The sequence below is a fragment of the Cavia porcellus genome, unplaced genomic scaffold (genome assembly GCF_034190915.1).
Source record: "Cavia porcellus strain 051 isolate PalLab524CR breed Dunkin Hartley unplaced genomic scaffold, mCavPor4.1 scaffold_15, whole genome shotgun sequence".
NCBI lineage: Eukaryota > Metazoa > Chordata > Mammalia > Rodentia > Caviidae > Cavia > Cavia porcellus.
This window is the reverse complement of record NW_026947498.1, coordinates 49,717,360-49,742,925: the sequence shown is the minus strand read 5'-3', so window position 1 is coordinate 49,742,925 and position 25,566 is coordinate 49,717,360. Positions and strand designations below refer to the sequence as shown.

The 25,566-nt window shown below is 33.4% G+C and overlaps 1 long non-coding RNA gene and 1 other non-coding gene across 2 annotated transcripts in view; one reads left to right on the top strand and one right to left on the bottom strand.

The window, feature by feature from the left end:
- The window catches only part of LOC134470573 (uncharacterized), a 159,787-nt gene that overhangs the window by 57,358 nt on the left and 76,863 nt on the right, over window positions 1-25,566 (bottom strand). The gene's annotated exons all lie outside the window — the stretch shown is intronic.
- On the top strand, window positions 7,521-7,626 carry LOC111756648 (U6 spliceosomal RNA). The gene has a single exon (XR_002791074.1). It is a non-coding gene; the product is annotated as a U6 spliceosomal RNA (small nuclear RNA).

Genomic DNA, 25,566 nt, shown 5'->3' with positions numbered 1-25,566 from the left:
GGAAAGATAATTCCAAGTTGCCTGAAATGCTGAATGTAATTTTTGGTAGCAATAATTGGCTTATCATAAGGATCTTGAAATTACAACAAAAGACAATGTTCTTTATTGACTACTGGAGATTGATTTCTTAAGTCCAACATCATCCTCAACTTAGCTTGATCAGTTACTTGTATAATTATATAATTACAATTATACAATATAATTATATTGTTTCAGTCAGTATCCTCAGTGAGCCAAAAATAGGAAATGGTGAAGAAGAAACAAATTCTGAAAACAGTTATTTTATAACAGTTGGAAAGGTGGTGTAAATCATATTCAGTACAGGAATGCAAATAATAGATAGTTGTTTTAAAGATATAATGTTTAAAAAAACCTAGGCCAATAGCATATTTTATTGAATTTAAGATATAGCTAGCTACTTTGTGAAAAAAAAAATATATATATATGCTTCCTAAACAAAAATTTCCCAGACACAAAAGTACTCAAAAAAGAACTGGCTGACAGACAACTGTTCCCACAAACCTAAGCTGAATAAATAAGCTCATTAAAGACCCAATGGTATAGAGACTTTAATCTGTGAAGCTAATAAGTCTGTAAGTTCTAAATAGCTCAGGTTAGCTTAATTGAAATGGTGACTGTGAAGCTCTCTGTTTTAAGCAACTCCTAGTGTTAACAGAATGAGATTTGCCTGTATAAACTTTGAGAAGTCTTGTAAATGTATGGGAATTTAAAAATTAATTGGACTTTTTCCTTTCCAAAGTCAATATTCACAGTTAAAAATTTATTTGAAGGCAAGAAAATTATAAAGAAAATGCTAGTTTTCATGCAGGAATAAACTTTGTTTTAAAATAATATATTAAACTGAAGCACCCCGTGACTTAACATTAGTGCTTGCAAAACACTTGTGTGCTTGACTAAAAAAACACGTTTGTCAGGTTTCCAAACTCCACTGGCCTCTTGAATTAAAGCAGGTGTTCATAACGGTGTCATCCATTCTACATATTGTGAGGAATTCATTTAAATGGCATCACAAGCAATATAGTCACTCTATTTGCTGAGCTCACTGTCATGCATTTATTGAGCACAAACAAGATGCAAAGCACACCAGAGGAAGGTGTGCAGCTGCAGTTTCACTGGCACATGAAGGACTTGCTTATGGAATACTCACTAATGGACTGTGCTGCATGTTCTAAGAATTTCATTTGAGTAGAATTATTCATCCAGACTTGCCCTCCTTCAATCCCCAAGGCAAATCTTTTATAAAGAACAATTTTTCCATTTTGCTGAGAATTTCTCTCTAAGATTTGGATAGGTAGTTATAGTTCTGGGTATTTCATAGCTCCTTTCATTTTGCTGTTGATGTCAAAGGTTGATAATTGGTTTATAATAGGTTGGTAATTTGGTCTCTGTAGCAAACAGAATGGTGTCATGTGCTTTTCCCTCACTCCCATCCACAAAGATGTTTACATACTAACACCAGAAACAGTGAATATTGCATTTTATATAGCAAAAATATACTTTGCAGATTTGATTAAAGATTTTATGTGAAGAGATTGTTGTGAACAACCAGGATGAATCTAATGTACTCATGTGGTCCTTATAATAAAGTAAATGAAATTTAAGTCAGTAAGAAACAGTGATAGTAGAGCTAGATGTTGAAGTAATGGATTTAAAAAGTCAGAAAGTAGCCAGTAGTCAAAACATATAGGGTGATCTTTAAAACCTTGGAAGGACATTGAAGTGTGTTCTCCCAAAAAAAAAAAGTGAGTTATCTGGCAGAAACACATTGCTGTATCCCATTTTAGATATTCTCTAAATGCTAGAAATATAAGAATATAAATGTACATTAATTATGATAATGATTTTTTTTTGTACCAGGGATCCAACTCACAACCTCTCACTTGCCAGACAGTGGCTTATGACTTTGCACTAAATCCCCAGATCTTACATTAATTTAAATTATGAAATTTTTGATAATTCTGCCACAATAAGAAACTAATACAATCTTTGTCAAAGAGCAAGTGGAATAATTCAATTGCTTATTTTTTAGTTAGAGATAAAATTTACATATATTGAAATCACTGATAAAAGTGTATATTGTGAAATGATTGCCAAAAACAAGCCAATTAACATATCTATCATCTCTTGTGATTATCTTGCATATGAGAGATAAAGAGTAATGTCCTTGCAAATTTTAAAAATGCACTACATTTTTATTAGTGGTAGTCACCATGCTGTGCATTAGATCTACAGACAGTTTTTTCATAAATAAAAATTTGTAACATTGACTAACATTATTCTATTTGTCTTATTCTCTCAACTTTGCTACCCACATTTCTACTTTCAGCTTTTATGAGTACACATCAAAAGATCATATTGTACAATGTAAAGACATATAAAATTTTAGTCAATTATGGCTTATTAGAAAAATCACAGATATTATGTGTATATATTAATGTTTATGCAAAATATTTTACTATATTTAATTACCATGAGAGCAAGGTATAGAATATTTGTGTTAACCCAGAAAGTACACACTATGTTTGCTAATCACAAGCTCTGCACTTACTTGAACTCTAGGATAGTCTAAGGGAAACAGATATATCAATAAATGAGAGAAAATATAGAGCACATTGCCACTGTGCTACACTAAGTTTCAGTGAATAATGATAGAACTGAACTTTCACAATTGTGGTTTTTTACTAGCTGTCTACAGAATGTCCCCTTTTCACTTTTTTTTATTTACCAGTCTGAAACTTAATATACCACAACACATCCAGGTTAAAATTTATGGCTTGAATTTAAGGTTGCCTTTCTGATAAAAACTGTATTTAAGACATAAAAAAATGTTTATCTTAACTTTTCTGACATGTGTATTGTGCCACTTAACTTTGGCATCCCCTTTCTACCCCCAGCCTCCATTTAGCTGGAAAACAAAAGCATCATTGCTTCATCAGAGCAATCATCTATTTTGAGATCAAAGCTGAATAGCTGAAGAAAATCACAGTAATGCCACCCTTTACATCCTTACACAGATAATCCTTACCCTTATTTCTATTCCCTACTGTTTTTGTTAAAGAAAAACAAAAGATAAACCCAGTTACAGTTACTGAACCCAACATTGTCTTAACTTCTAATTGCTAAAGATATTTACAATCTTAAAGTATATTAGAACTATTAGAACTAGAGCCACAGAAAAGTACTAATAATGCGGTGCAGTAACTCATGCTGAGTAATGATATTGGTAAAGTTGTTATATTCATTTCAGCATTAATTACTACATAGAGTTCTACCCATGTGAGAAAAACTCATACAGAAATAAACTAAAGCTAGGGATTGAGTTTGGGGGAAAATAAAATACCTAACTAGGAATAAAATAAAGCTCAATACCAGTAAAACAACATGAGTAAAAAGTAGGAAACTGAGCTCTCCTGAGCTACTTACTCTTGGAAAAGACAGGTTTTCCTGACCATGAAAGTCTGGAATTGTGCCAATGACTTGTGCATGTTTCCTTATCACTGTGGGTTGATCACTATAACAAATGTTATAGAGAGATTCAAGAAAATTGGTCATTTAAAGACCTCTGTATCCAATAAGAAAGGGAACAATTTGCATCATTAAGAAGAAAATTTCAGTAATTGTATAAGAAACATTAGACTTCATGGTGATCATGAAGAAATGATAGTGGCACACAAGTTGCTTTTTTAACTGAAGTAATTCAAAATAGAGGATAAGATGAGGTAAATAGAAGGGTTGTTTTTGCCCAGAACTAAAATGAGTCTGAAAATGCATTCTGTTTCTAGTCTTGTAATAAAGCCTATCATCATTTCACAAATGCTGGCAGAATAGACAAACTTCTGGATCAAGCAAGTCAAAAAATTTCACTACTCAGATCTAAAGTTCAATCAGCAGGGTATCTGGTTTTGTACCAGTGCCCCATCTCTGATTCTCATAAAGCAATGTGAAAAAGCCTAATGTAAGATGCTTGCATATTCAGTACATTTAATTACAGTAAAAGTTATAACTTAGGGAACCCATTATATATGTATGTTTTATATAAAACAGACATTATAATTATCATGCTGTAACAAACTTAGCATTTTCCAGAGGAAGAGGTTATCACTCTCTTCCAAAGCTATTTGCTATATAAACATCCATGAGATAGTCCAGAACAAAGTTAATCAGTACCTTGCCTTGCAATACACGCAGAAATTTAGATGATCCATGGAGAACTATCTCTTAATAATTAAATTGTAAAATAAAACTTTAATAAGAGAGAAACTTTAGAGTGTCTATTAGCCAAAAGATAAAATTCTACTGAAAACATTTATTGATGGTGGAGAAAAATAACACAGTCCATGAAGCAGTAACACTGGATTACTATTAAGCAATACTATAATATAATGATATTGCAAGAAACAAGCAAATTTGAAGCAATTTTACTTGAAAGGAAGACTCTGCATTCATGTCAATATATGCAGAAAATTAGAAACTGAAGCAATATACTGTGAGTGAGTTCATATTGAGAAAGACAATGTTTCATTAAGCATTTATCATACTCCATATTATTAAATGGGATATGAAACAAAAAATTAGTCAGTGGATATTACATGAACTCAGCAAGAAGAAACTGTTTCTATTATTGTTGAATTTAAGCACAAGAATATGGGTTACTTTCTTGAATTGTCTCATTGAGATTAGTGAATAAACAGTGATTCCATTAATATTTTTATCACTTATGCTGAGATTTAGCTACTGAATTACAGAAAGAGAAAAATGAAACGTCAACATGCAAAAGCCTCAGTTTAACCCCAGGTAGACCATAGAACCAGATTTTGCTACTAACAACTCTATATGCTGACACTCATCTGTCTTTAGCTTTATTTAAAAGCAATTTAATTCAATCTCCTAGTAAATTTGGCTGAATTCAAGACTCCTCTACTCTGGACACCAGCCCAGCAATTGGACAGTTGTATGGACATCTACACTGAGGTATCTCTACCCAACATGTTGCCTACTTTATTATTTTTTTAATTTACAAATTAGAGAAAGGGGTACTTATTTTTTAAACACTTTGTATATAAATGGAAGGGCAGATTTACCAAGCTGTTAAATTGACACTATATCCTCTCTAGTATTCATGGAGGCTCTGCAAGGCCTCTAAACTAACCCAAATGAAACTGGCGTACTTGGATGCTAGACCCTCTCTGCCCTTTTTTTCCACTCACAGCCACAAAACTACCTCTTCTAACAGGCAAGTTTTTCTGAACCAGTTTCCATGTTCATACCTTCCTTTACTGTCCATTGACACTACCAATGAAATCCTCCATACTAACTTCTTTAGAGTTATTCATTCAATTCCTAAGTTTTTCCTATGTATTTCATAAATTTAGATGTATTTTGTGAAATCTTTATTCACGAAACGTTAGGGTAAGTGATCAAGTGTGTTTTGAATATTTACTACCTCATACTATGGAACAGTTTGAAAAGCTTTTTAACTTATTCAAAAAGTCTTGCAAAGGCTTTATTTCTCTGACTGCAGTTTCTAAAGAATAATGCGTTGTCTTTGCAGAATAGTTTTCCTAATCTTTGCCTCATCATTTTGTTTTGCGGAGCTGAGTATCCATATCGTCTGCATTGAAGGCTCCACACTTTCTTATTCACTGTTTCTCAGTCTATCAAAGCTTTTCTCAGTATAATTTAAATTATTGATGATGAGAACAGTTACCAAGTTTCCCTAGAAATATGTGCTGAAATTGGTGGAGGAAAACATACTTTTGAAGCAAATGAAAACTCTGAGGAAAAAATGCAATCATAGTTATTTTGTGGTACTAATTTCTTTTTAAACTGTATACGTGGGAGCCATAATACAATTTTACTTCGAAAATGTTATGCCATCTCTTTGAAGATTTACTAAACACATGCCTTGATCTAGGAAACATAGTGTAAAAATTTAGCAAACTATGCAATGCAAGTCAGTAAGGAAAAATCTACAATTGAACCAAAGAGCAGAGTCCTGCAGATTTTCTTCTATGGTACCCACTAAGGCTTCAACACCAATTTTTTATAAAAGTGAAAAGTAGAAGTATATAGTTAGAGGAGACACTAGATGCTTGCAATTGTTACTTACATACCTATCAAAATGGTTTAATTTTATATCTGTAAAATCAGGCTAATGCATTCGGGGTAAGTATTAACCCCTTTAATTCTTGCTTCTTATATACTATCAGTAAGAAATTTGAAGTAATGCCTTTATATTGCTCAGACTTCTATAATGTAATAATTTACCTGAATTTCATGTTAATAATTTGATATGAAGATTACACCCCATTCCTCTAAATCATAGTAGACGGGTCTGGAAGTTATAGTATCCATAATCACCACTGCCAGGAGAATTTGCAATTCAAAAGTTCAGAAATAGCAACTTATTTTACAAAATTCTTTTCTATACCCTCATACTTACTATACACCGGGAAGTGCAGATATTATCAGGTTTTTATTCAAACAAGAAAATGAATAACATTGACATCTTATAACTTACTCAAAATGAGCAACCAGTATTTGTGTTCTCAATTGCAACAGCCCTGAGATAATTATGTTGCATAAGATAACTTTACAAGAAATTTTTAAATGATGGTATTTCCCTTCTCATTTTACTTTTATATGCTTATTTGTCTTACTTCAGTGTCGTTGTTTTTCTTTTTGAAAGATAATCTATTCAAATCCACTTAAAATTATTTGTATTGGTTTTCTTCGTAAAAGCAAACACAAAATATTATTAGTATCATTAGTCAAATATTAGAATTAATTTCTATCACTGAAGGTTTTGTAAGTAAAAATAAATATAAAAAAACATTCAGTTTTCCTAAAATGTACATTTAAAATGTTACATGTAAAAGGAAAATGAAAGTAGCATTGAAAATTAAGGCCTATCTTCATGCCAGTTATTTGTGACATGGAATATTATTGTTTTATTTTCCTGATCTGCCTTTTGAAAATAACTATGGAGAATATTTAACAGACTTGGTATAATTTTATTGGATAAGATCCTTCAACTAATAATTTTTAAATAATGGAATTTGTCCTCAGATTTTATTTTTATTTGCTTATTTGTCTTGTTTCAGATGAATTTCATCTACCTGAGATTAAAATATAGTTTCCTTACAAAAATGTCCATTATGTTTCAAATAAAGACAATGTACCATATTAACTGAGAAAAAATAAATGATTAAAATTTGACAGAGCAGTGCATAATATGATGACTCTGGAAAGTCATGCCCTGAGAAATCTGAAGGTATGATGCAAATGTCATTTTGCAACCTATCTGCTAGAGAGAATTTAATACAAGTTTCTTTACCAATAAATAATTTTCAGGTCTTTTAATAATCAGGTAGCATACATAAATTGCAGTAGACCACTGTGAAATTTAAAATGGAAAACATTGACTTTATTTTGACTAGACCTACTGTGAAGAGCTAGACATACCAATGAGATTGTCCAGATCAAATTTTGAAATGTAGGTGTTCGCTTCGGAGCACATATACTAACATTGGAACGATACAGAGAAGATTAGCATGGCCCCTGCACAAGGATGACACGCAAATTCGTAAAGCGTTCCATATTTTTACAAATGGATTTGATAGACATATACAGAATGATCCACCCAACAACATCAGAATACACATTCTTCTCAGCAGTACAGGAATCGTTCTATAAAATAGACCATATATTAGCTCACAGAACATATTTAAACAAATGCAAAAGAGTTGAAATCATCCCTTGCATGTTATCGGATCATAGCGCTCTGAAATTAGAAATTAATGTTAACAGATACTGCAAAAATCCCGCAAACACATGGAAACTGAATAACACACTCTTGAGTAATAAGTGGGTCACAGAAGAAATTAAACAATACCTAAAGGAAAATGAAAATGCAGATAGAACTTACTGGAATTTGTGGGATGCAATGAAAGCCGTCCTCAGGAAAATTTATTGCACTGAGTTCCCACATCAGAAAAACAGAACGAATACCAATAAATAACTTGATGCTACACCTCAAACAGCTAGAAAAAGAAGAGCAAGTCAAGCCAAAGCCAAAAGAAGAGAGGAAATCATAAAAATCAGAGCAAAATCAATGCAATAGAGACTAAGAAAACAATCCAAAGAATCAACGAATTAAAGAGTTGGTTCTTTTAAAGAATAAATAAAATTGATAAGCCCTTAGCCAACCTTATTTTAAAAAGGGAAGAAAAAGCTCAAATTAATGCAATAAGAAATGAAAAAGGTGAAATCACTACAGACTCAATAGAAATACAGAAGATCATCAACACCTATTTTGAAAACCTCTACTCTCAAAAGTTTGATAACACAGAAGAAATAGACAGATTCTTAGAAACATATGAAGTACCAAAGCTAGATCAAGAGGATGTAAAACTGTTGAATAACCCAATCTCTGTTAATGAAATTGAAAGTGTAATTAAGTCCTTACCTACAAAGAAGAGCCCAGGCCCAGATGGATTCACTGCAGAATTCTACAAGAAATACAAAGAAGACCTAAGGCCGACACTCCTCAAACTATTCAAGGAAATTGAAAGGGAAGCAATCCTTCCTAAGTCATTCCTGGAAGCAAATATTACTCTAGTACCAAAACCTGAAAAATACCCAACTAAAAAAGAGAACTATAGACCGATTTCCCTAATGAACACAGATGCAAAAATCCTCAATAAAATATTGCCAAATAGGATGCAGTAAATCATCAAGAAGATTATACACCATGACCAAGTGGGATTCATCCCATTCAACATACCTAAATCAATAAATGTAATCCACCATATCAAGAAAGCCAAAAGTAAGAATCACATGATCATTTCTATAGAATCGGCACAAGCCTTCGATAAGGTCCAACATTTATTCATGATAAGAACTTTACAGAAAATTGGAATAGATGGTGTTTACCTCAATATAATAAAGACCATTTAAGACAAACCAACAGCCAGCATCATACTAAATGGCCAAAAATTGAAAGCCTTTACTTTAAAATCAGGCACAAGACAAGGATGTCCTTTATCACCACTCCTATTTAATATAGTACTGGAAGTACTAGCCAGAGCAATTAGGCAAGAGAGAGAAATAAAAGGGGTAAAGATAGGAAAAGAAGAAGTTAAATTATCATTGTTTGCAGATGACATGATAATCTACATAGAAGACCCCCTAAACCCCATTGAAAGACTCTTAGATACAATAAATAAATTCAGTAATGTGGCTGGATACAAAATCAATACTCAGAAATCAATAGCATTCCTATACACTAACAACATAATCACAGAGAGGGAAATAAGAGAAACTACACTCTTCACATTAGCAAGCAACAAAACGAAATATTTAGGAATTACTCTTATGAAAGAAGTGAAACACTTATACAGTGAAAATTATAATACACTGAAAAAAGAAATTGAAGATGATCTCAGAAAAATGGAAAGACATCCCTTGCTCATGGATAGGAAGAACAAACATTGTGAAAATGGCCATTCTCCCAAAACTGTTATACACATTCAGTACAATCCCAATAAACATACCATCAACTTACCTTATAGATCTAGAGAAATCACTCCTAATTTTCATCTGGAACCAGAAGAGACCTAGAATAGCAAAGGCAATTCTAAGCAGCAAAGACAAAGCAGGAGGCATCACAATCCCTGACTTGAAGTTATACTACAAAGCAACAGTAGTAAAATCAACATGGTACTGGAATCAAAACAGAGCCGAAGATCAATGGAATAGATTAGAAGATACAACCACAACTACAAACACACTCAACCATCTTATCTTTGATCAAGGAGCCAAGCAGGTTCACTGGAAGAACGACAGTCTCTTTAATAAATGGTGCTGGAAAAACTGGCTCTCCATTTGCGAAAACAAAGCTAGACCCATGTCTATCACCAAGTACTAAATTAAAATCTAAATGGGTCAAAGATCTGAATATTAAAACAGAAACACTAAATCTATGGGAAGACAAATTTGGTACAAACCTTGAAGACATAGGAGTAGGTAGAGAATTCATGAACAGGACTCAAACCACATGGGAAATACTTGCCAGAATCAATAACTGGGACCACTTTTTATTGAAAAGTTTCTGCATGTCAAAAGAAATCTCCAGCATAGTGAAAAGAAAACACACAAACTGGGAAAGGATTTTAGTGAAGTCTCTCTCAGACAAGGGACTCTTGTCTAAAACATATAAAGAATTAAAAAATACTCAGACCCCCAAAATTCAAAGATCCAATCCAAAATGGGCATCTGAGATGAATACGCACTTCTCAGATAAAGAAATACAAATGGCAAATAAATACATGAAAAAATGTTCATCATCATTGGTCATTAGAGAAATGCAAATTAGAACCACCATCTCCCTCCTGAAAGAATGGCCAGGATCAAGAAAACCAACAACAACAAATGCTGGAGAGGCTGTGGGGGAAAAGGAACACTCCTACACTGTTGGTAGGAGTGTAGAGTGGTGCATCCTTTGTGGAGGTCAGTCTGGAGATTTCTCAAAAACTGTGATTGGAAGTCCCATTTATTCCAGCTATTCCACTTCTAGGCATATTCCCAGAAGAACGGAAAGCATCATATCACAGTGATATATGTGCACCTATGTTTATAGCAGCACAATTTGTAATCACCAGATCTTGGAAACAACCCAAGTGTCCATCAAATGAAGAATGGATAAAAAAGTCGTGATATTTCTATACAATGGAGCATTATTCAGCTATAAAGAAGGATCACATTGAGATATTTATGAATAAATGGGCGCAGCTTGAGACCATACTCATAAGTGAAATAAATCACTCTCACATGTGTGAATACCGAATAGTTTCCCTATGTAAGTAATGATTCAAATATATAAAAATATGTGGTAATCATGATTCCCCATTATGTGGCCTTGAAGCCTTATAAAGTCTTCACTTATTAACTGGAAAGGCTTTAATCTGGGCTTCTTGATATGGAAATATTTGAAACTATAGTATATGAAGTTTTATTCAAATATTTCAAGGAAAAAGACAGACACTATGGTAACTACTATTAAGTCGGGTTATTTGGTGGTGAACCACTAGGTTGCTGAAACAGTCATGCTTTGACCTGTATTGTTATATTTTTATGTCCTGTTTTATCTCAATCTCTCCCTTATTCATTAAAAAATTATTTAGTTATTTCTTATGTTTTTTTTAATTAAGGGGAAAAATTTTAAAAAATAGCAGTATATATAATAGTAACTTTTTTGATTTCCTATTAACTTGTTTTGAAGTCCTGTAATACTCCCACTATCTTGTTTTGACTGATTAGTCTCTGTTCCATTCTGTATGATAGTACCAAGTTTGAGGGTATAGGCAACTACTTTGAAGGCAATAAGCTTCACTAAGATGCCCATTCTGGTTTGACTATTGTCTCCCATGGAAGTCCTGTAATGTTTACAATGCTTAAGTTTTATTGGTCTTGTTCTCTACTGTTTTATTCAACTTTATAATATCTAATGAGATTCTCTCCAAAAAAAAAAAAGTAATAAGAACTAAGGACTAATAAAACCCAAAATGTGTAAATTTTGTTGTAAAAAATAGAGGGGAAAAAAAGAGCTCTAAAGGATACAACAGCAAGTGTTTTTAGGGGTGTTAAATAGCTGACCATATTAATGTTTTTGGTTGGATTATTGAACACAACTGTTTGCAGTTTCACTGTTTGAAAGTCCACTTTATATGCTTTGATACTGTGATTTGAGCAACTATCTCTAAGATGATAATATGTAATCTATTAACTGGTGATTTTTTACTGTTTTTTTTTTGTAGTTCTGTATTACTTGTACCCTTACACCGCTTTGTTTTGTTTTGTTTTGTTTTTTCTCTTTTCCCTTTTAAATACAATTTAAAAACAAATTTTGAAACTTAGGAGTACATACATCATTTGCTAGATGATGTTGGCTTAATAATGACACTTAGAATTGGAAAAAATAATATGAATTTGTTCCTGAGGACTCCATCCTTACACACAAAAGATACTTCAATGGCTGAATAGATGGGTCAATTTGTTGAATATTTCAGAAATTGTTGTGAAATTTATGTATATGATGTCATGTTAATACAAACAAAAATTTTACTTACTTTTTGCAACTATTTTTATGTAAATATTTAGTTTAGTTTTTCTTTGTTATTTGAAATGCATGTAAAAATTAATGAGATGCTTACATGAAAAGAATATTCTTACAACTTTCTGATAAGAGTTAACTAATAGTTACTGCAGCTTTTTCTTGAATTAAGTTTATTGGTACCATTGAAGTAAATACAATGATCACATTCATCATAGTGAATTTGTACCTGTATATTATACCTGATAAGTCTCCTTCTCCTTTTTGTCCTTGTTTTCCTGCCATTCTCCTCCCTTTCTTTCAATCCTTCAACTCCTCTTCCCCTCTTTATTTAGAAAATCTTTTCTTTTATTGAAAGAACACTACATATATCTTATGCACAGTGAGATCACTTTTTGATGGTGATTTTTAAAATATGCCTTTAATTTATTTTTAAATTATAGAATAGCTGTTTAACAATGTATCATTTCCAAAGCAATACAAAAGCTGGAGAATGTAGGAACTAACAACATGTTTTAAAAGGTCAAATAATATATTTCATTAATATTGAGTAAAACTCGAAATTGTATTCTAAGGTCATCAACTATTTACAAAAAGTCAACATTGTCAAGTAATTTTATTAACTCTAAGTTGGTCATGAACATACTACTTAAAATAACTTGAATCACCAGCATTACTATATGTTAGAAAACTGAACGTGCATAAGAACACTCTCCATAAATTAAAGCATATACGTATCCTGCAATCAATGCCAGAAATCAGAGGTCATTCTTTAGGCTTTTGAGAAAACCCTTTTAGGGATATCTGAATCTTACATTCAGGGTCTCATTCAGTTACCTTCTAGATTATCTTTAGGAAGTCGCACGAAGGACCAAGTGACGGAAGACTCAAAGAATAGCAGTGATCAGAATATCTCCATTCAGAGCTGTTTGCAGTTCACTTAGCTTTAATCTTGTAGGTAAATGCTTGAAAACATTACTAGTTTCTTTTTTGAGTTTGATTCATTTAATATTCTAATAGGAGTAACAATTTGAATTCTACAGAATTTTCATAAAGACAAAAAAATCAGATTCTGGTGATACAAGCATATTTTTCTCTGGTTTGGTTGATATAAAACTAAAACTGCTATCATCATGATGGGCTGAACAATGATGTTCCTGTAGTACATTTGGATACCCATATTCTGATGCCTGGAAGCTGTGTATGTGTGATCTTACATTAAATAAAAAAAGTATTTTGAAGATGTGACTAATTTAAAATCAGCAGATAGGGAGAAATTGCCACACCATTCATGTGGGACTAATGTGTATACAAAAGGCCTCCTAAAAGGAGGTAAAAACATTAGGATTAAAGAACCAGGTATGGTGAAAGAGAAGTAGAGGTTCTCTGTATTGACCACTCATCAGGAGTTACAAGCCAAGGAAATGCAGCTGTAAATGTTAAGGAAATACTCATGCCATGCCACTTTTTAGAGTCCTCAGAAGGAATTTAACCTGGCTGGCATCTTGATATTTTAACTTCTGATGTCCAGAATGATAAAATTTAGAGTTAAGACTAAATTTTTGATAATTTGTTATAAAAAACAATGAAAATGAAAGAGATCTCAATCACAGCCATAGACATCACTGCCGTAGAGAACAGAAATAAGTAAGGAAGCAAGCTTGTTAGCTGTTAATAACCTACTGTCATAAATCATTCTCTCATTCCGGTCATGTAAATACACAGTTCATTCTTATTACTGTTCCATAATAACAAGGAAAGTCAAACCTTGAGCCCAGAGAATGATGCCATTGTGACCTGCCAGTCTCATTGGCCTTTTCCTCACTCACACTGCTTGCTTCTCTTCCAGTTAACACACTCATGCATGCTCATGTACACTATATCCACTTGCATGTAAACACATACAAAAAAGACATAGAATTTGGTCTTCTGGAGTTTGCTATCAGACTTACTGGCATTTATAGCATATATAGCAATGCTTCAGGTAAATTACTTAACCTTTCTAAGCCTCTGGATTTATGAGAAATAAAGACAGGCAGCATACACTTTCTTAATAATAAAAAAATGCTCATAATACAACTGTCAGTTGGCATAATTACTTTTCAGAGAAACTATAGTTGTGATATTAGTGTTTATACTTATTCTATATTTGAAAAATGTATTCCTGCTTATAATAATGTATAGTCACTTTTTTCAGAGACTGTAACTATACAAGACACGTAAACTAGTGGATAATTATGAAGCTTAGGATAAATCATAACTGATAAACTCTAAAACAATGCCATCACTAGTAATGCAGATTTCATCTTTGAAATTAATCTGTTCTTAGTTGTTAAAGAAATCAAAAAATTAGAAAAGTATATGCAATGCTAACTACTGAATTTTAATTGTGTAGAATAATTAAAAACCCAAGAATATTTTTATATATTTATAAAACTTTTATTTACTTATATGTTGTTTACCACTATTATCAAATCTCAAACCTGAAAACCATCAATGTTTTAATAAATAGGATTAAAACAAAACACATGAGATTATATTAAGATACCTTGTAATTTATTAAACTATCTGCCTGTTTCCAATTCTCCTTACTAAAATTCCTGATGTCTGGCATCACAAGAACTAGCATTTAAATAACAAGTGTCAGAATCTTTATCACTGTACTAAATTTTTTTTCTTTGCAGGTGCAAATTCTTTTTTTTTAAATTTTATTTAAAAGGAAAAAGAGAAAAAAACAAAACAAAACAAAGCAGTGTAAGGTTACAAGTAATACAGAACGACAAAAAAAAAAAAAACAGTAAGAAATCACCATTTAACAGATTACATATTACATCTCAGAGATAGTTGCTCAAATCACAGTATTAAAGCATACAAAGTGGACACTCAAACAGTGAGACTGCAAACAGTTGTGTTCAATAATCCAACCAAAACCATTAATATGGTCAGCTATTTAACACCCCTAAACACTCTTGCTGTCGTATCATTTAGAACTGTTTTTCCCTCTCTTTTTTACAACAAAATTTACACATTTTAGGTTTTATTACTCCTTAGTTCTTATTACTTTTGGGGGGGGAGGATAAAGTAAAATATGGCAAAACAAAGCTGTCAGTCAAACCAAGGATAGACATAGCACATGATGTAAAACAGAGTACAAGGTTATCCACAGTGGTTATCAACAATGCCTCTTGTTTCCTTAAAAAAAATTGTCTATCTCATTATATATTATAAAGTTGAACAAAACAGTAGAGAACAAGACCAATAAAACTTAAGCATTATAAACATTACAGGACTTCCAAAGGAGACAATAGTCAAAGCAGAATGGGCATCTTAGTGAATCTTATTGCCTTCAAAGTAGTTGCCTATACCCTCAAACTTGATACTATCATACAGAATGGAACAGAGTCTAATCAGTCAAAACTGGATAGTGGGAGTATTAGAGGACTTTAAAACAAGTTAATAGGAAATCAAAAAACTTACTATTTATATACACTGCTAATTTTTTTAAATTTTTCCCCTTAATTAAAAAAACATAAAAAAATAACTAAAAAATTTTTAATGAATAAGGCAGAGATTGAGATAAAACAGGACATAACAATATAACAATACAGGGGTCAAAGCATGACAGTTTCAGCAACCTAGGGCTTCACCACCAAATAACCCGACTTAATAGTAGTTACCATAGTGTCTGTCTTTTTCCTTGAAATATTTAAATAAAACTTCATATACTATAGCTTCAAATATTTCCATATCAAGAAGCCCAGAATAAAGTCTGTCCAATTAATAAGTGAAAACTTTATAAGGCTTCAAGGCCACATAATGGGGAATCATGATTACTACATATTTTTATATATTTGAATCGTTACTTACATTAGGGAAACCATTCGGTATTCACACATGCGAGATTGATTTATTTCACTTATGAATATGGTCTCAAGCTGCGCCCATTGATAAACATCTCAATGTGATCCTTCTTTATAGCTGAATAATGCTCCATTGTATAGAAATATCACGACTTTTTTATCCATTCCTCAGTTGATGGACACTTGGGGTGTTTCCAAGATCTGGCGATTACAAATTGTGCTGCTATAAACATAGGTGCACATATATCACTGTGGTATGATGCTTTCAGTTCTTCTGGGAATATGCCTAGAAGTGGAATAGCTGGAATAAATGGGACTTCCAATCCCAGCTTTTTGAGACATCTCCAGACGAACCTCGACAAAGTCTGCACCAGTCTACACTCCCACCAACAGTGTAGGAGTGTTCCTTTTTCCCCACAGCCTCTCCAGCATTTGTTGTTGTTGGTTTTCTTGATCCTGGCCATTCTTTCAGGAGGGAGATGGTATCATTGTGGTTTTAATTTGCATTTCTCTAATGACCAACGATGATGAACATTTTTTCATGTATTTATTTGCCTTTTGTATTTCTTTATCTGAGAAGTGCGTATTCATCTCTGATGCCCATTTTTGGATTGGATCTTTGAATTTTGGGGGTCTGAGTTTTTTTTTTTTTAATTCTTAATATGTTTTAGACAAGAGTCCCTTGTCTGAGAGAGAGTTCACTAAAATCCTTTCCCAGTTTGTGTGTTTTCTTTTCACTATACTGGAGATTTCTTTCGACATGCAGAAACTTTTCAATAAAAAGTGGTCCCAGTTATTGATTCTGGCAAGTATTTCCCATGTGGTTTGAGTCCTGTTCATGAATTCTCTACCTACTCCTATGTCTTCAAGGTTTCTACCCAATTTGTCTTTCCATAGATTTAGTGTTTCTGTTTTAATATTCAGATCTTTGACCCATTTAGGTTTTAATTTAGTACATGGTGATAGACATGGGTCTAGCTTTAGTTTTCGCAAATGTAGAGCCAGTTTTTTCCAGCACCATTTATTAAAGAGACTGTCATTCTTCCAGTGAACCTGCTTGGCTCCTTTATCAAAGATAAGGTGGTTGAGTGTGTTTGTAGTTGTGGTTGTATCTTCTAATCTATTCCATTGATCTTCGGCTCTGTTTTGATTCCAATACCATGTTGATTTTACTACTGTTGCTTTGTAGTATAACTTCAAGTCAGGGATTGTGATGCCTCCTGCTTTGTCTTTGCTGCTTAGAATTGCCTTTGCTAATCTAGGTCTCTTCTGGTTCCAGATGAAAATTAGGAGTGATTTCTCTAGATCTATAAGGTAAGTTGATGGTATGTTTATTGGGATTGCATTGAATGTGTATAACAGTTTTGGGAGAATGGCCATTTTCACAATGTTTATTCTTCGTATCCATGAGCAAGGGATGTCTTTCCATTTTTCTGAGATCATCTTCAATTTCTTTTTTCAGTGTATTATAATTTTCACTGTATGTGTTTCACTACTTTCATAAGAGTAATTCCTAAATATTTCTCTTTTTTTGCTTGCTAATTTGAAGAGTGTAGTTTCTCTTATTTCCCTCTCTGTGATTTTGTTGTTCGTGTATAGGAATGCTATTAATTTCTGAGTATTGATTTTGTATCCAGCGATATTACTGAATTTATTTATTGTATCTAAGAGTCTTTCAATGGAGTTTAGAGAGTCTTCTATTAGTGTATAATGTCATCTGCAAACAATGATAATTTAACGTCTTCTTTTCCTATCTTTACCCCTTTTATTTCTCTCTCTTGCCTAATTGCTCTGGCTAGTACTTTCATTACTATATTAGATAAGAGTGGTGATAAAGGACATCCTTGTCTTGTGCCTGATTTTAAAGTAAAGGCTTTCAATTTTTGGCCATTTAGTATGATGCTGGCTGTTGGTTTGTCATAAATGGCCTTTATTATATTGAGGTAAACACCATCTATTCCAATTTTCTGTAAAGGTCTTATCATGAATAAATGTTGGACCTTATCGAAGGCTTTTTCCAATTCTATAGAAATGATCATGTGATTCTTACTTTTGGCTTTTTTGATATGGTGGATTATATTTATTGATTTAGGTATGTTGAACCATCCTTGCGTTCCTGGGATGAATGCCACTTGGTTATGGTGTATAATCTTCTTGATGATTTACTGCATCCTATTTACCAATATTTTATTGAGGATTTTTGCATCTGTGTTCATGAGGGAAATCGGTCTATAGTTCTCTTTTTTAGTTGGGTCTTTCTCATGTTTTGGTACTAGAGTAATATTTGCTTCCAGGAATGATTTAGGAAGGATTGCTTCCCTTTCAATTTCCTTGAATAGTTTGAGGAGTGTCGGCCTTAGGTCTTCTTTGTATTTCTTGTAGAATTCTGCAGTGAATCCATCTGGGCCTGGGCTCTTCTTTGTAGGTAAGGACTTAATTACACTTTCAATTTCATTAACAGAGATTGGGTTATTCAACAGTTTTACATCCTCTTGATCTAGCTTTGGTACTTCATATGTTTCTAAGAATCTGTCTATTTCTTCTGTGTTATCAAACTTTTGAGAGTAGAGGTTTTCGAAATAGGTGTTGATGATCTTCTGTATTTCTATTGGGTCTGTAGTGATTTCACCTTTTTCATTTCTTATTGCATGAATTTGAGCTTTTTGTTCCCTTTTTAAAATAAGGTTGGCTAGGGCTTATCAATTTTATTTATTCTTTAAAAGAACCAACTCTTTAATTCGTTGATTCTTTGGATTGTTTTCTTAGTCTCTATTGCATTGATTTTGCTATGATTTTTATGATTTCCTCTCTTCTTTTGGCTTTGGGCTTGACTTGCTCTTCTTTTTCTAGCTGTTTGAGGTGTAGCATCAAGTTATTTATTGGTATTCGTTCTGTTTTTCTGATGTGGGAACACAGTGCAATAAATTTTCCTGAGGACGGCTTTCATTGCATCCCACAAATTCCGGTAAGTTGCATCGGCATTTTCCTTTTCCTTTAGGGATTGTTTAATTACTTCTTTAATTTCTTCTGTGACCCACTGATTACTCAAGAGTGTGTTATTCAGTTTCCATGTGTTTGTGGGATTTTTGAAGTATCTGTTATCATTAATTTCTAGTTTCAGAGTGCTATGATCCGATAACATGCAAGGGACGATTTCAACTCTTTTACATTTGTTTAAATACGTTCTGTGAGATAATATATGGTCTATTTTAGAGAACGATCCATGTACTGCTGAGAAGAATGTGTATTCTGATGTTGTTGGGTGGAACATTCTGTATATGTCTATCAAATCCATTTGTTGGCAGGTGTGATTCAGTTCTGTTATTTCTTTGCTCATTTTCTGTCTGGTTGATGTATCACTTGGTGTCAATGGCGTACTGAGGTCCCCTGTTAGAATTGTGTTACTGATAATTTGAGTTTTCATTTCTGTAAATAGTTGCTTTATATAACTGCGTGCTCTGGAGTTTGGTGCATACATATTTAAGATAGTTATCTCTTCCTCATGGAGTTTCCCCCTTATGAGTATGTAATGACCTTCTTTGTCCTTTATGGTCATTGTTGGTTTAAAGTTCACGTTGTCTGCAAACAGAATGGCTACTCCTGCCTTTTTTTTTTTTTTTTTTTTTTTTTTTTTTTTTTTGCATTCCTGCTACATGAAGTATTGTTTTCCATCCTTTGACTTTCAGTCTGTGAGTATTCTTCTGGGTTAGATGGGTTTCCTGTAAACAGCATATGGTTGGATTTTGTTTCTTGATCCATTCTGCTAGTCTGTTTCTTTTGATTGGTGCATTGAGACCCATTTACATTAATGGTTATTACTGTTAAATGCTGGTTTATTGTTGACATGTAATCTCTCTGCTGTTGCATCTTTATCTTTCTATTCTGTTTAATTATCTGCTTTGCTTAGTGGTTTTTTCCTTTGTGTATCTAAACTGTCTTTCAATATTTTTTGCAGGGTTGGTTTGGTGTTCATGAAGTTCTTCAACTGTTCTTTGTCATGGAAGTATCGTATTTCCCCATCAATTTTGAATGATAGTTTTGCAAGTTACATCAGTCTAGGTTGGAAATCATTTTGCTTTAGGATCTGGAATACTTCACTACATGCTCTTCTTGACTTTGTTGTTTGTGCTGAGAAGTCTGCTGTGATTCTGATAGGTTTTCCTTTATAATTGATCTGTCTTTTCTCTCTGACAGCTTTTAATAATCTATTCTTGTGTTGAATTTTTGGGATGGTGATTATTATATGTCTGGGTGTAGTTTTATTTTGGTTATGACTATTTGGAGTTCTATGTGCTTCACTGATCCTGATGTCAGTTTCTGATCTCATGCTTGGGAAATTCTCAGCTATTACTTCTCTAAATATCCTCTTGACATCCTTCATGTTGTCTCCTTCTTTTTCATGAATCACTATCATTCTTATGTTATTTTTCTTTGCATGGTCTTGCAGTTGTTGAATTGTTGTTTCCTGATTCCTTGTTATTTTTAAAAGATCTTTCCTTTCCTTTTCCCTAGCTGCAATCCTGTCTTCAAGGTCTGAAATTCTATCTTCACTTTCATTAAGGCGGTTTTTACAACTTTCAGTGGAGTTTTTTATTTCCTGTATATCTCTGTGCATCTGCATTCTGTATTCTCTTTGTTTCTTATATGGCTCGTCTAGGGATTCTATCTTTTTGTTTAGTTCCTCCAATTTTTTATCTGTGTTTTCTTTAGATATATCCAGAATCTCTTCCATTTCTTTTATCATTTCATCTTTTACCTGGGAGATTATTTCGAGTTTGAATTTCTTTAAAGCTTCCTGGAGTTGCTTGTTAATTTCAGTAGCTATTGTGTCCGATATTTGAGGTGAATGGCACATATTTTCTTCTATATACATTGCCCCTAGGGTTTCTTGAGATGGGCTGGAGGTTTGAGGTTGTAATTTGGTCTTTCGTTTTGTCATTTTCCTATATCTCTGTGTATCAAGTGTTATTTTAAAGCTTCTTCAGGGTCTGTTGGAAATCCCCTTCTATGTTTGCAGCTCCTGAGACTCTGGCACCCTGTTACCTCAAGCCTCTAGGTCTGCAGAACCAATGGCCCTCCTCTGCCTGTTCAGAACTCTGCAGTTACAGATAAGCTGGGCCTCAGGAACACTGTGTGCCCACCTCCCCTTTGGAAGCTCCACAGCTCTCCAAGCCCAGTGGGATGCGGAGGTGGATGTAGCCACCTCAAACCCGCCTCTCCACTTCACTGCACCCAGAAGCCTGGAGGGTCTCAAACATTCTGGGCTTTGGGCCGAGTGTGCTGAGCACTCACCACTGGCCACGGTGCCTCTGGAACCTGCGATCCTCCCCTGCTTGCCAAGACATCCACAATCCTCCAGACACACGGGGAGGCTGATGCAGGCACCCCAGATCCGCCCAGCCCCTCCTCTGCACACCGATGGTGAGGTGCAGGAGTCCCAAACAGGCTGGTCTCAGGGGATAGCGTGTGCCTGCCTACTTGTTGGAAGCTCCACAGTTCTTCAAGTGCAGCCAGGATGGGGAGGTGGATGTAGGGGCCTCAAACCCACTTCTCCACTTCAGTGCACCCTGAAGCCTGGAGGGTCCCAAACAGTCTGGAATTTGGGCAGAGTGCGCTGAGCACTCACCACTGGCTGCAGTGCCTCTGGAACCTGTGATCCTCCCCTGCTTGCTGAGATATCCACAGTCCTCCAGACACACGGGGAGGCCGATGCAGGCCGCAAGTGCAAATTCTTAAAGCATATTTGAACTAAAGAGATCAAAATTTTCTGTTCTGGTATCCTTTAGGTTTAAACTTCAAGCTGTAGTATACATAATTCAGAAATTTCACTCTATAACAATGAAAAATAATCTTATACCAGAATAGTGTAGAGGAATAACAATTAGAAATCAAAGATTCTGACTACCTCTTGAGTTGCCTGCTATCTATCTTGGGGACCTTGAGCAAATAAAATGGAGCTTCCCAATAAAATGAATGAGTTTATTAAAATATTTTGAAGCATCATTCCAGTATGGGTGTTCCTTATGGTGAAACTATCTCATTTTACTTTAGTGTGTTGAATATTCATACCACTCACATAAAAATAAAGTGCACATTTTGTGCATACTTTAAAACTCATACACACACACACACACACACACACACACACACACACACACACACTGCAATAGCCAAATGTGGGAACCAATGTTCTTATTCCCATTAACAACAACAAAAGTTTTGCCATAAGATAAAGAGAATTGCGGGAAAGATTATTTTTTCTGTGGAAATACTTATGTCTGTGATAGAATTTTAATCTCCTTTTTACTTAGTGATTAAATGTTACATGTTTTCTAGTAAAATAATAAAGAAAAGACAAGTCATCATTTTATAGAGAGGATAGTATTCAGAACATGATTAAGGGAAACTCCTCTTTCCATTTTTTATCTCCTTTGTCCTCAAGATATAGAAAAAAAAATAAGTTCAAGTTTATCCAATGGGAAAATTTAGAAATAAAAATGTAACTTTTAGCAACCTGCCTTCTCTGATGAAAAGACTAACTTGTCAACATAATAGACCCTTCCTGACTCTAATTTGTATGCCTAATAGTTAAATCCCTATGTGCTGCATGGAAACCAAATATAGTACACCAGTACAAAGAAAGAAACAGCAACCAGATTGGAAGGTAAATTGCATGTGTTTGTTTGAGTTTGAATTTGCCAAATTGCTTTACGCTAATTTAATGGTAATGTGTAATTCCATCCATAAGCATGTAGAGAGGGAAAAGAACCATCAAGAGAAGAAATAAATTCCTATCCATCCTCAAAGAAAGGGGATATCCTTTCTGGTCTACCTTTCAATTCTTGAAATATAACATGTCTACTATACATGCAGAAGAGTTCTGACTTTATTTGGCAAAGAAAATTTGCATGATCTTTCTCAGAAATGTAGAATTGGGCTAAAAACCTGAAAATGGTCGATGGATGTGATTTTGCAAAGTTCATGTGATGCTCGCATTTTTCCCTGTTACTAACCAACAAAGAGAGTTCTTTGTGTTCTTATTAGTAATTTAAAAAAAATCATGTAAGAACAATTTCTTCCTGACCTATAATACCAAGACAATGTTACTACCTTCTTTCATAGGGTATGTGCAAATAATAATGCCAAACAAAGATGACTGTATCATTCTAATAGTTACAGCTTTCTGAGGTGAAAGAGTTAAAGAAATGGAAATGGAGAATTACTTTACTGACTAATTTTTTTTTGATCACCACATAAATTTTACCAAACCCATATCAGAAATAAGTTGAACAATGTGGCAGATCTTATACCCGCTGTGGCAAGCATGACGCAGGATAAGCCATGCACTGGAGGATAAACATATTGGAAATGTGAAACCCACAATTAAAATGTAGTAGCATATACTTAGCATTCCTTATCACTTGTATTAAATTACTTGACTTTAACTTTTGCTTACCATATTAAATTTGTACATATTTCCAGGTTGGTCTCATAGTAGCCTTTAGGTGACTATTACAAATAACCCCATTGTATAGATACAGAATCAGAAAATTAAAAAATTTGTTTGAGAATATGCTACTGATAAGTAGGCAGTGTTCAAGATCAGCTATGTTAACTCTAGAAATGCCACTTTAAGTATTTTGCTACTTAAGCATTCATAAGTAGCATAGGATTACAATTTATACCATAGACTGTATACTGCATTAGCTTTCTAACTAACTCACAGAATGTTTTAGCCAATGAAGTTATTTAATATAACAAAAACATTATCTTAATTAAAATGTAAATAATTACAATACTATTTCTACAGACAAAACAGCATTGCCATAATACACATTTGACATTGCTCAGATTAAATTTATTGACAAAAGCAAGAAATTTTTCCATAACCTACTAGCAGATAATACCACTAAATAAAACATGGAATGATTCTACTTTCCATAAAATAAAGAAGAAAAAAACATAACTTCTCTGTGATTGGAAAGGATCAAAAAAAGCATAGAGATGGAAGATAATTATATTTGTAATTCTAAATACATGCTATCCAGTTCAATAGGAGAAATACAAAAACTGACAAACCCAGCAAGCTGAGACTGCTTTTATTTGTTCCTGTGTAGGAATATTAACATTAATGTTTAAAATATTAATAAATAATGTTCTGTACTATTCTTTAGTATAATTTATTATTAAACTGTAGACACTGAAGTAAGTTTACAAACTAAAAGCATGAGAAAAAATATCCCTCAGAGTTTTTTCTTTTTTATTTGTTTATTTATTTTTTGAGACCGGATCTCACTATGAAGTTAAGGTTAGCTTTAAACTCCCTAAAAAGACAAGGTTGGCCTCAAGCTCAAAGTGATCTTATATCAGCCTTCTGAGTACTAGGATTATAGGTGTACACTACCATTCTTGAGTCTGCAAGCATGCCTGGTCAAGAGTTTCTAAAAGAAAGCTATCATAAAAATGAAAAGCAAAGTACCTTAGTCACCCATACTTTATACTCTGGAACTGCTTCAGATGCAAAGCTTGAGGTTTTTGTCCTTACCTGAATAAATAAAGATTTTGGCTGGTGCATTGTAAATCACTGCAACAATTCCGGATTGAACTGGAATGTAAATGAGTTATTAGCATATTCTTGTGGCATTCTCCCATTGGAAATTCAAAATATAGATGATGTTCAATGACTGCAATTTAAAAATATAAAATGAAATGAAGAAAATATTACGAGAACTAATGTTAGTTCACTAGTGTTAAGCTTTGGTGTAGGGCTTACAAATGAAATAATAATGTTGTTATATGATGAACATTCATGCTTGTGTGGGGATGAAATTTATATCAAAGTTCTCATGAAAGTTGCAACATTTATTGAATGCATTCAGTATGTGGATGGAATATGTATTCTACTAAAATGGAAAAAGGAATTAAGAAGGCCTCCTATGGAGTCTATAGTAAAATAGCTTTAGAATCAAATATTTATAGAAGCATAAAGCAAGATTTCATAAAGAAGCTTTCTTTGTCAACTTATGAAGTTAAAGGGAGTTTAGTAATTAATTGTAGTATAAGTTTCTAAGCCATAAGGGATAATGCTTGCTTATAGATTACTCAAGGTTGATAATATTGCTGTCTCATTTTAGACCAAATTTTCTGAAGGAAAAGCTTTGTCAAATTTCAGACAATCTTCCTCTGCTCCTTTCTTCTCTGCCGATTCCATATTCAAAAGTAAATAGACAAACAGATTTAGCCTTATTTATATGTTACTAACTAGTGATTTTAAAAATACCCTAAAAATACTAACATGGAGAAGTATACAGAGATCATGGAACGTCCTCTAGCAAACTAATTCCCATACTAAAAACTAAGGAACTTTTGATGATAAAACAAGAGTAAACATAACAATAATAAAAATTCTTCTGATTATAATGATTTAACTTATCACAGAAATGTCTTAGGAAAACTAAAGTTTCACGTTTCTAGGCGTTAATTTAGATAGATAGACAGACAGACAGACAGACATATCTATGTTCTTACACATGCTTACCTGCCTGGAAATCTAAATATTATATGACACATGAA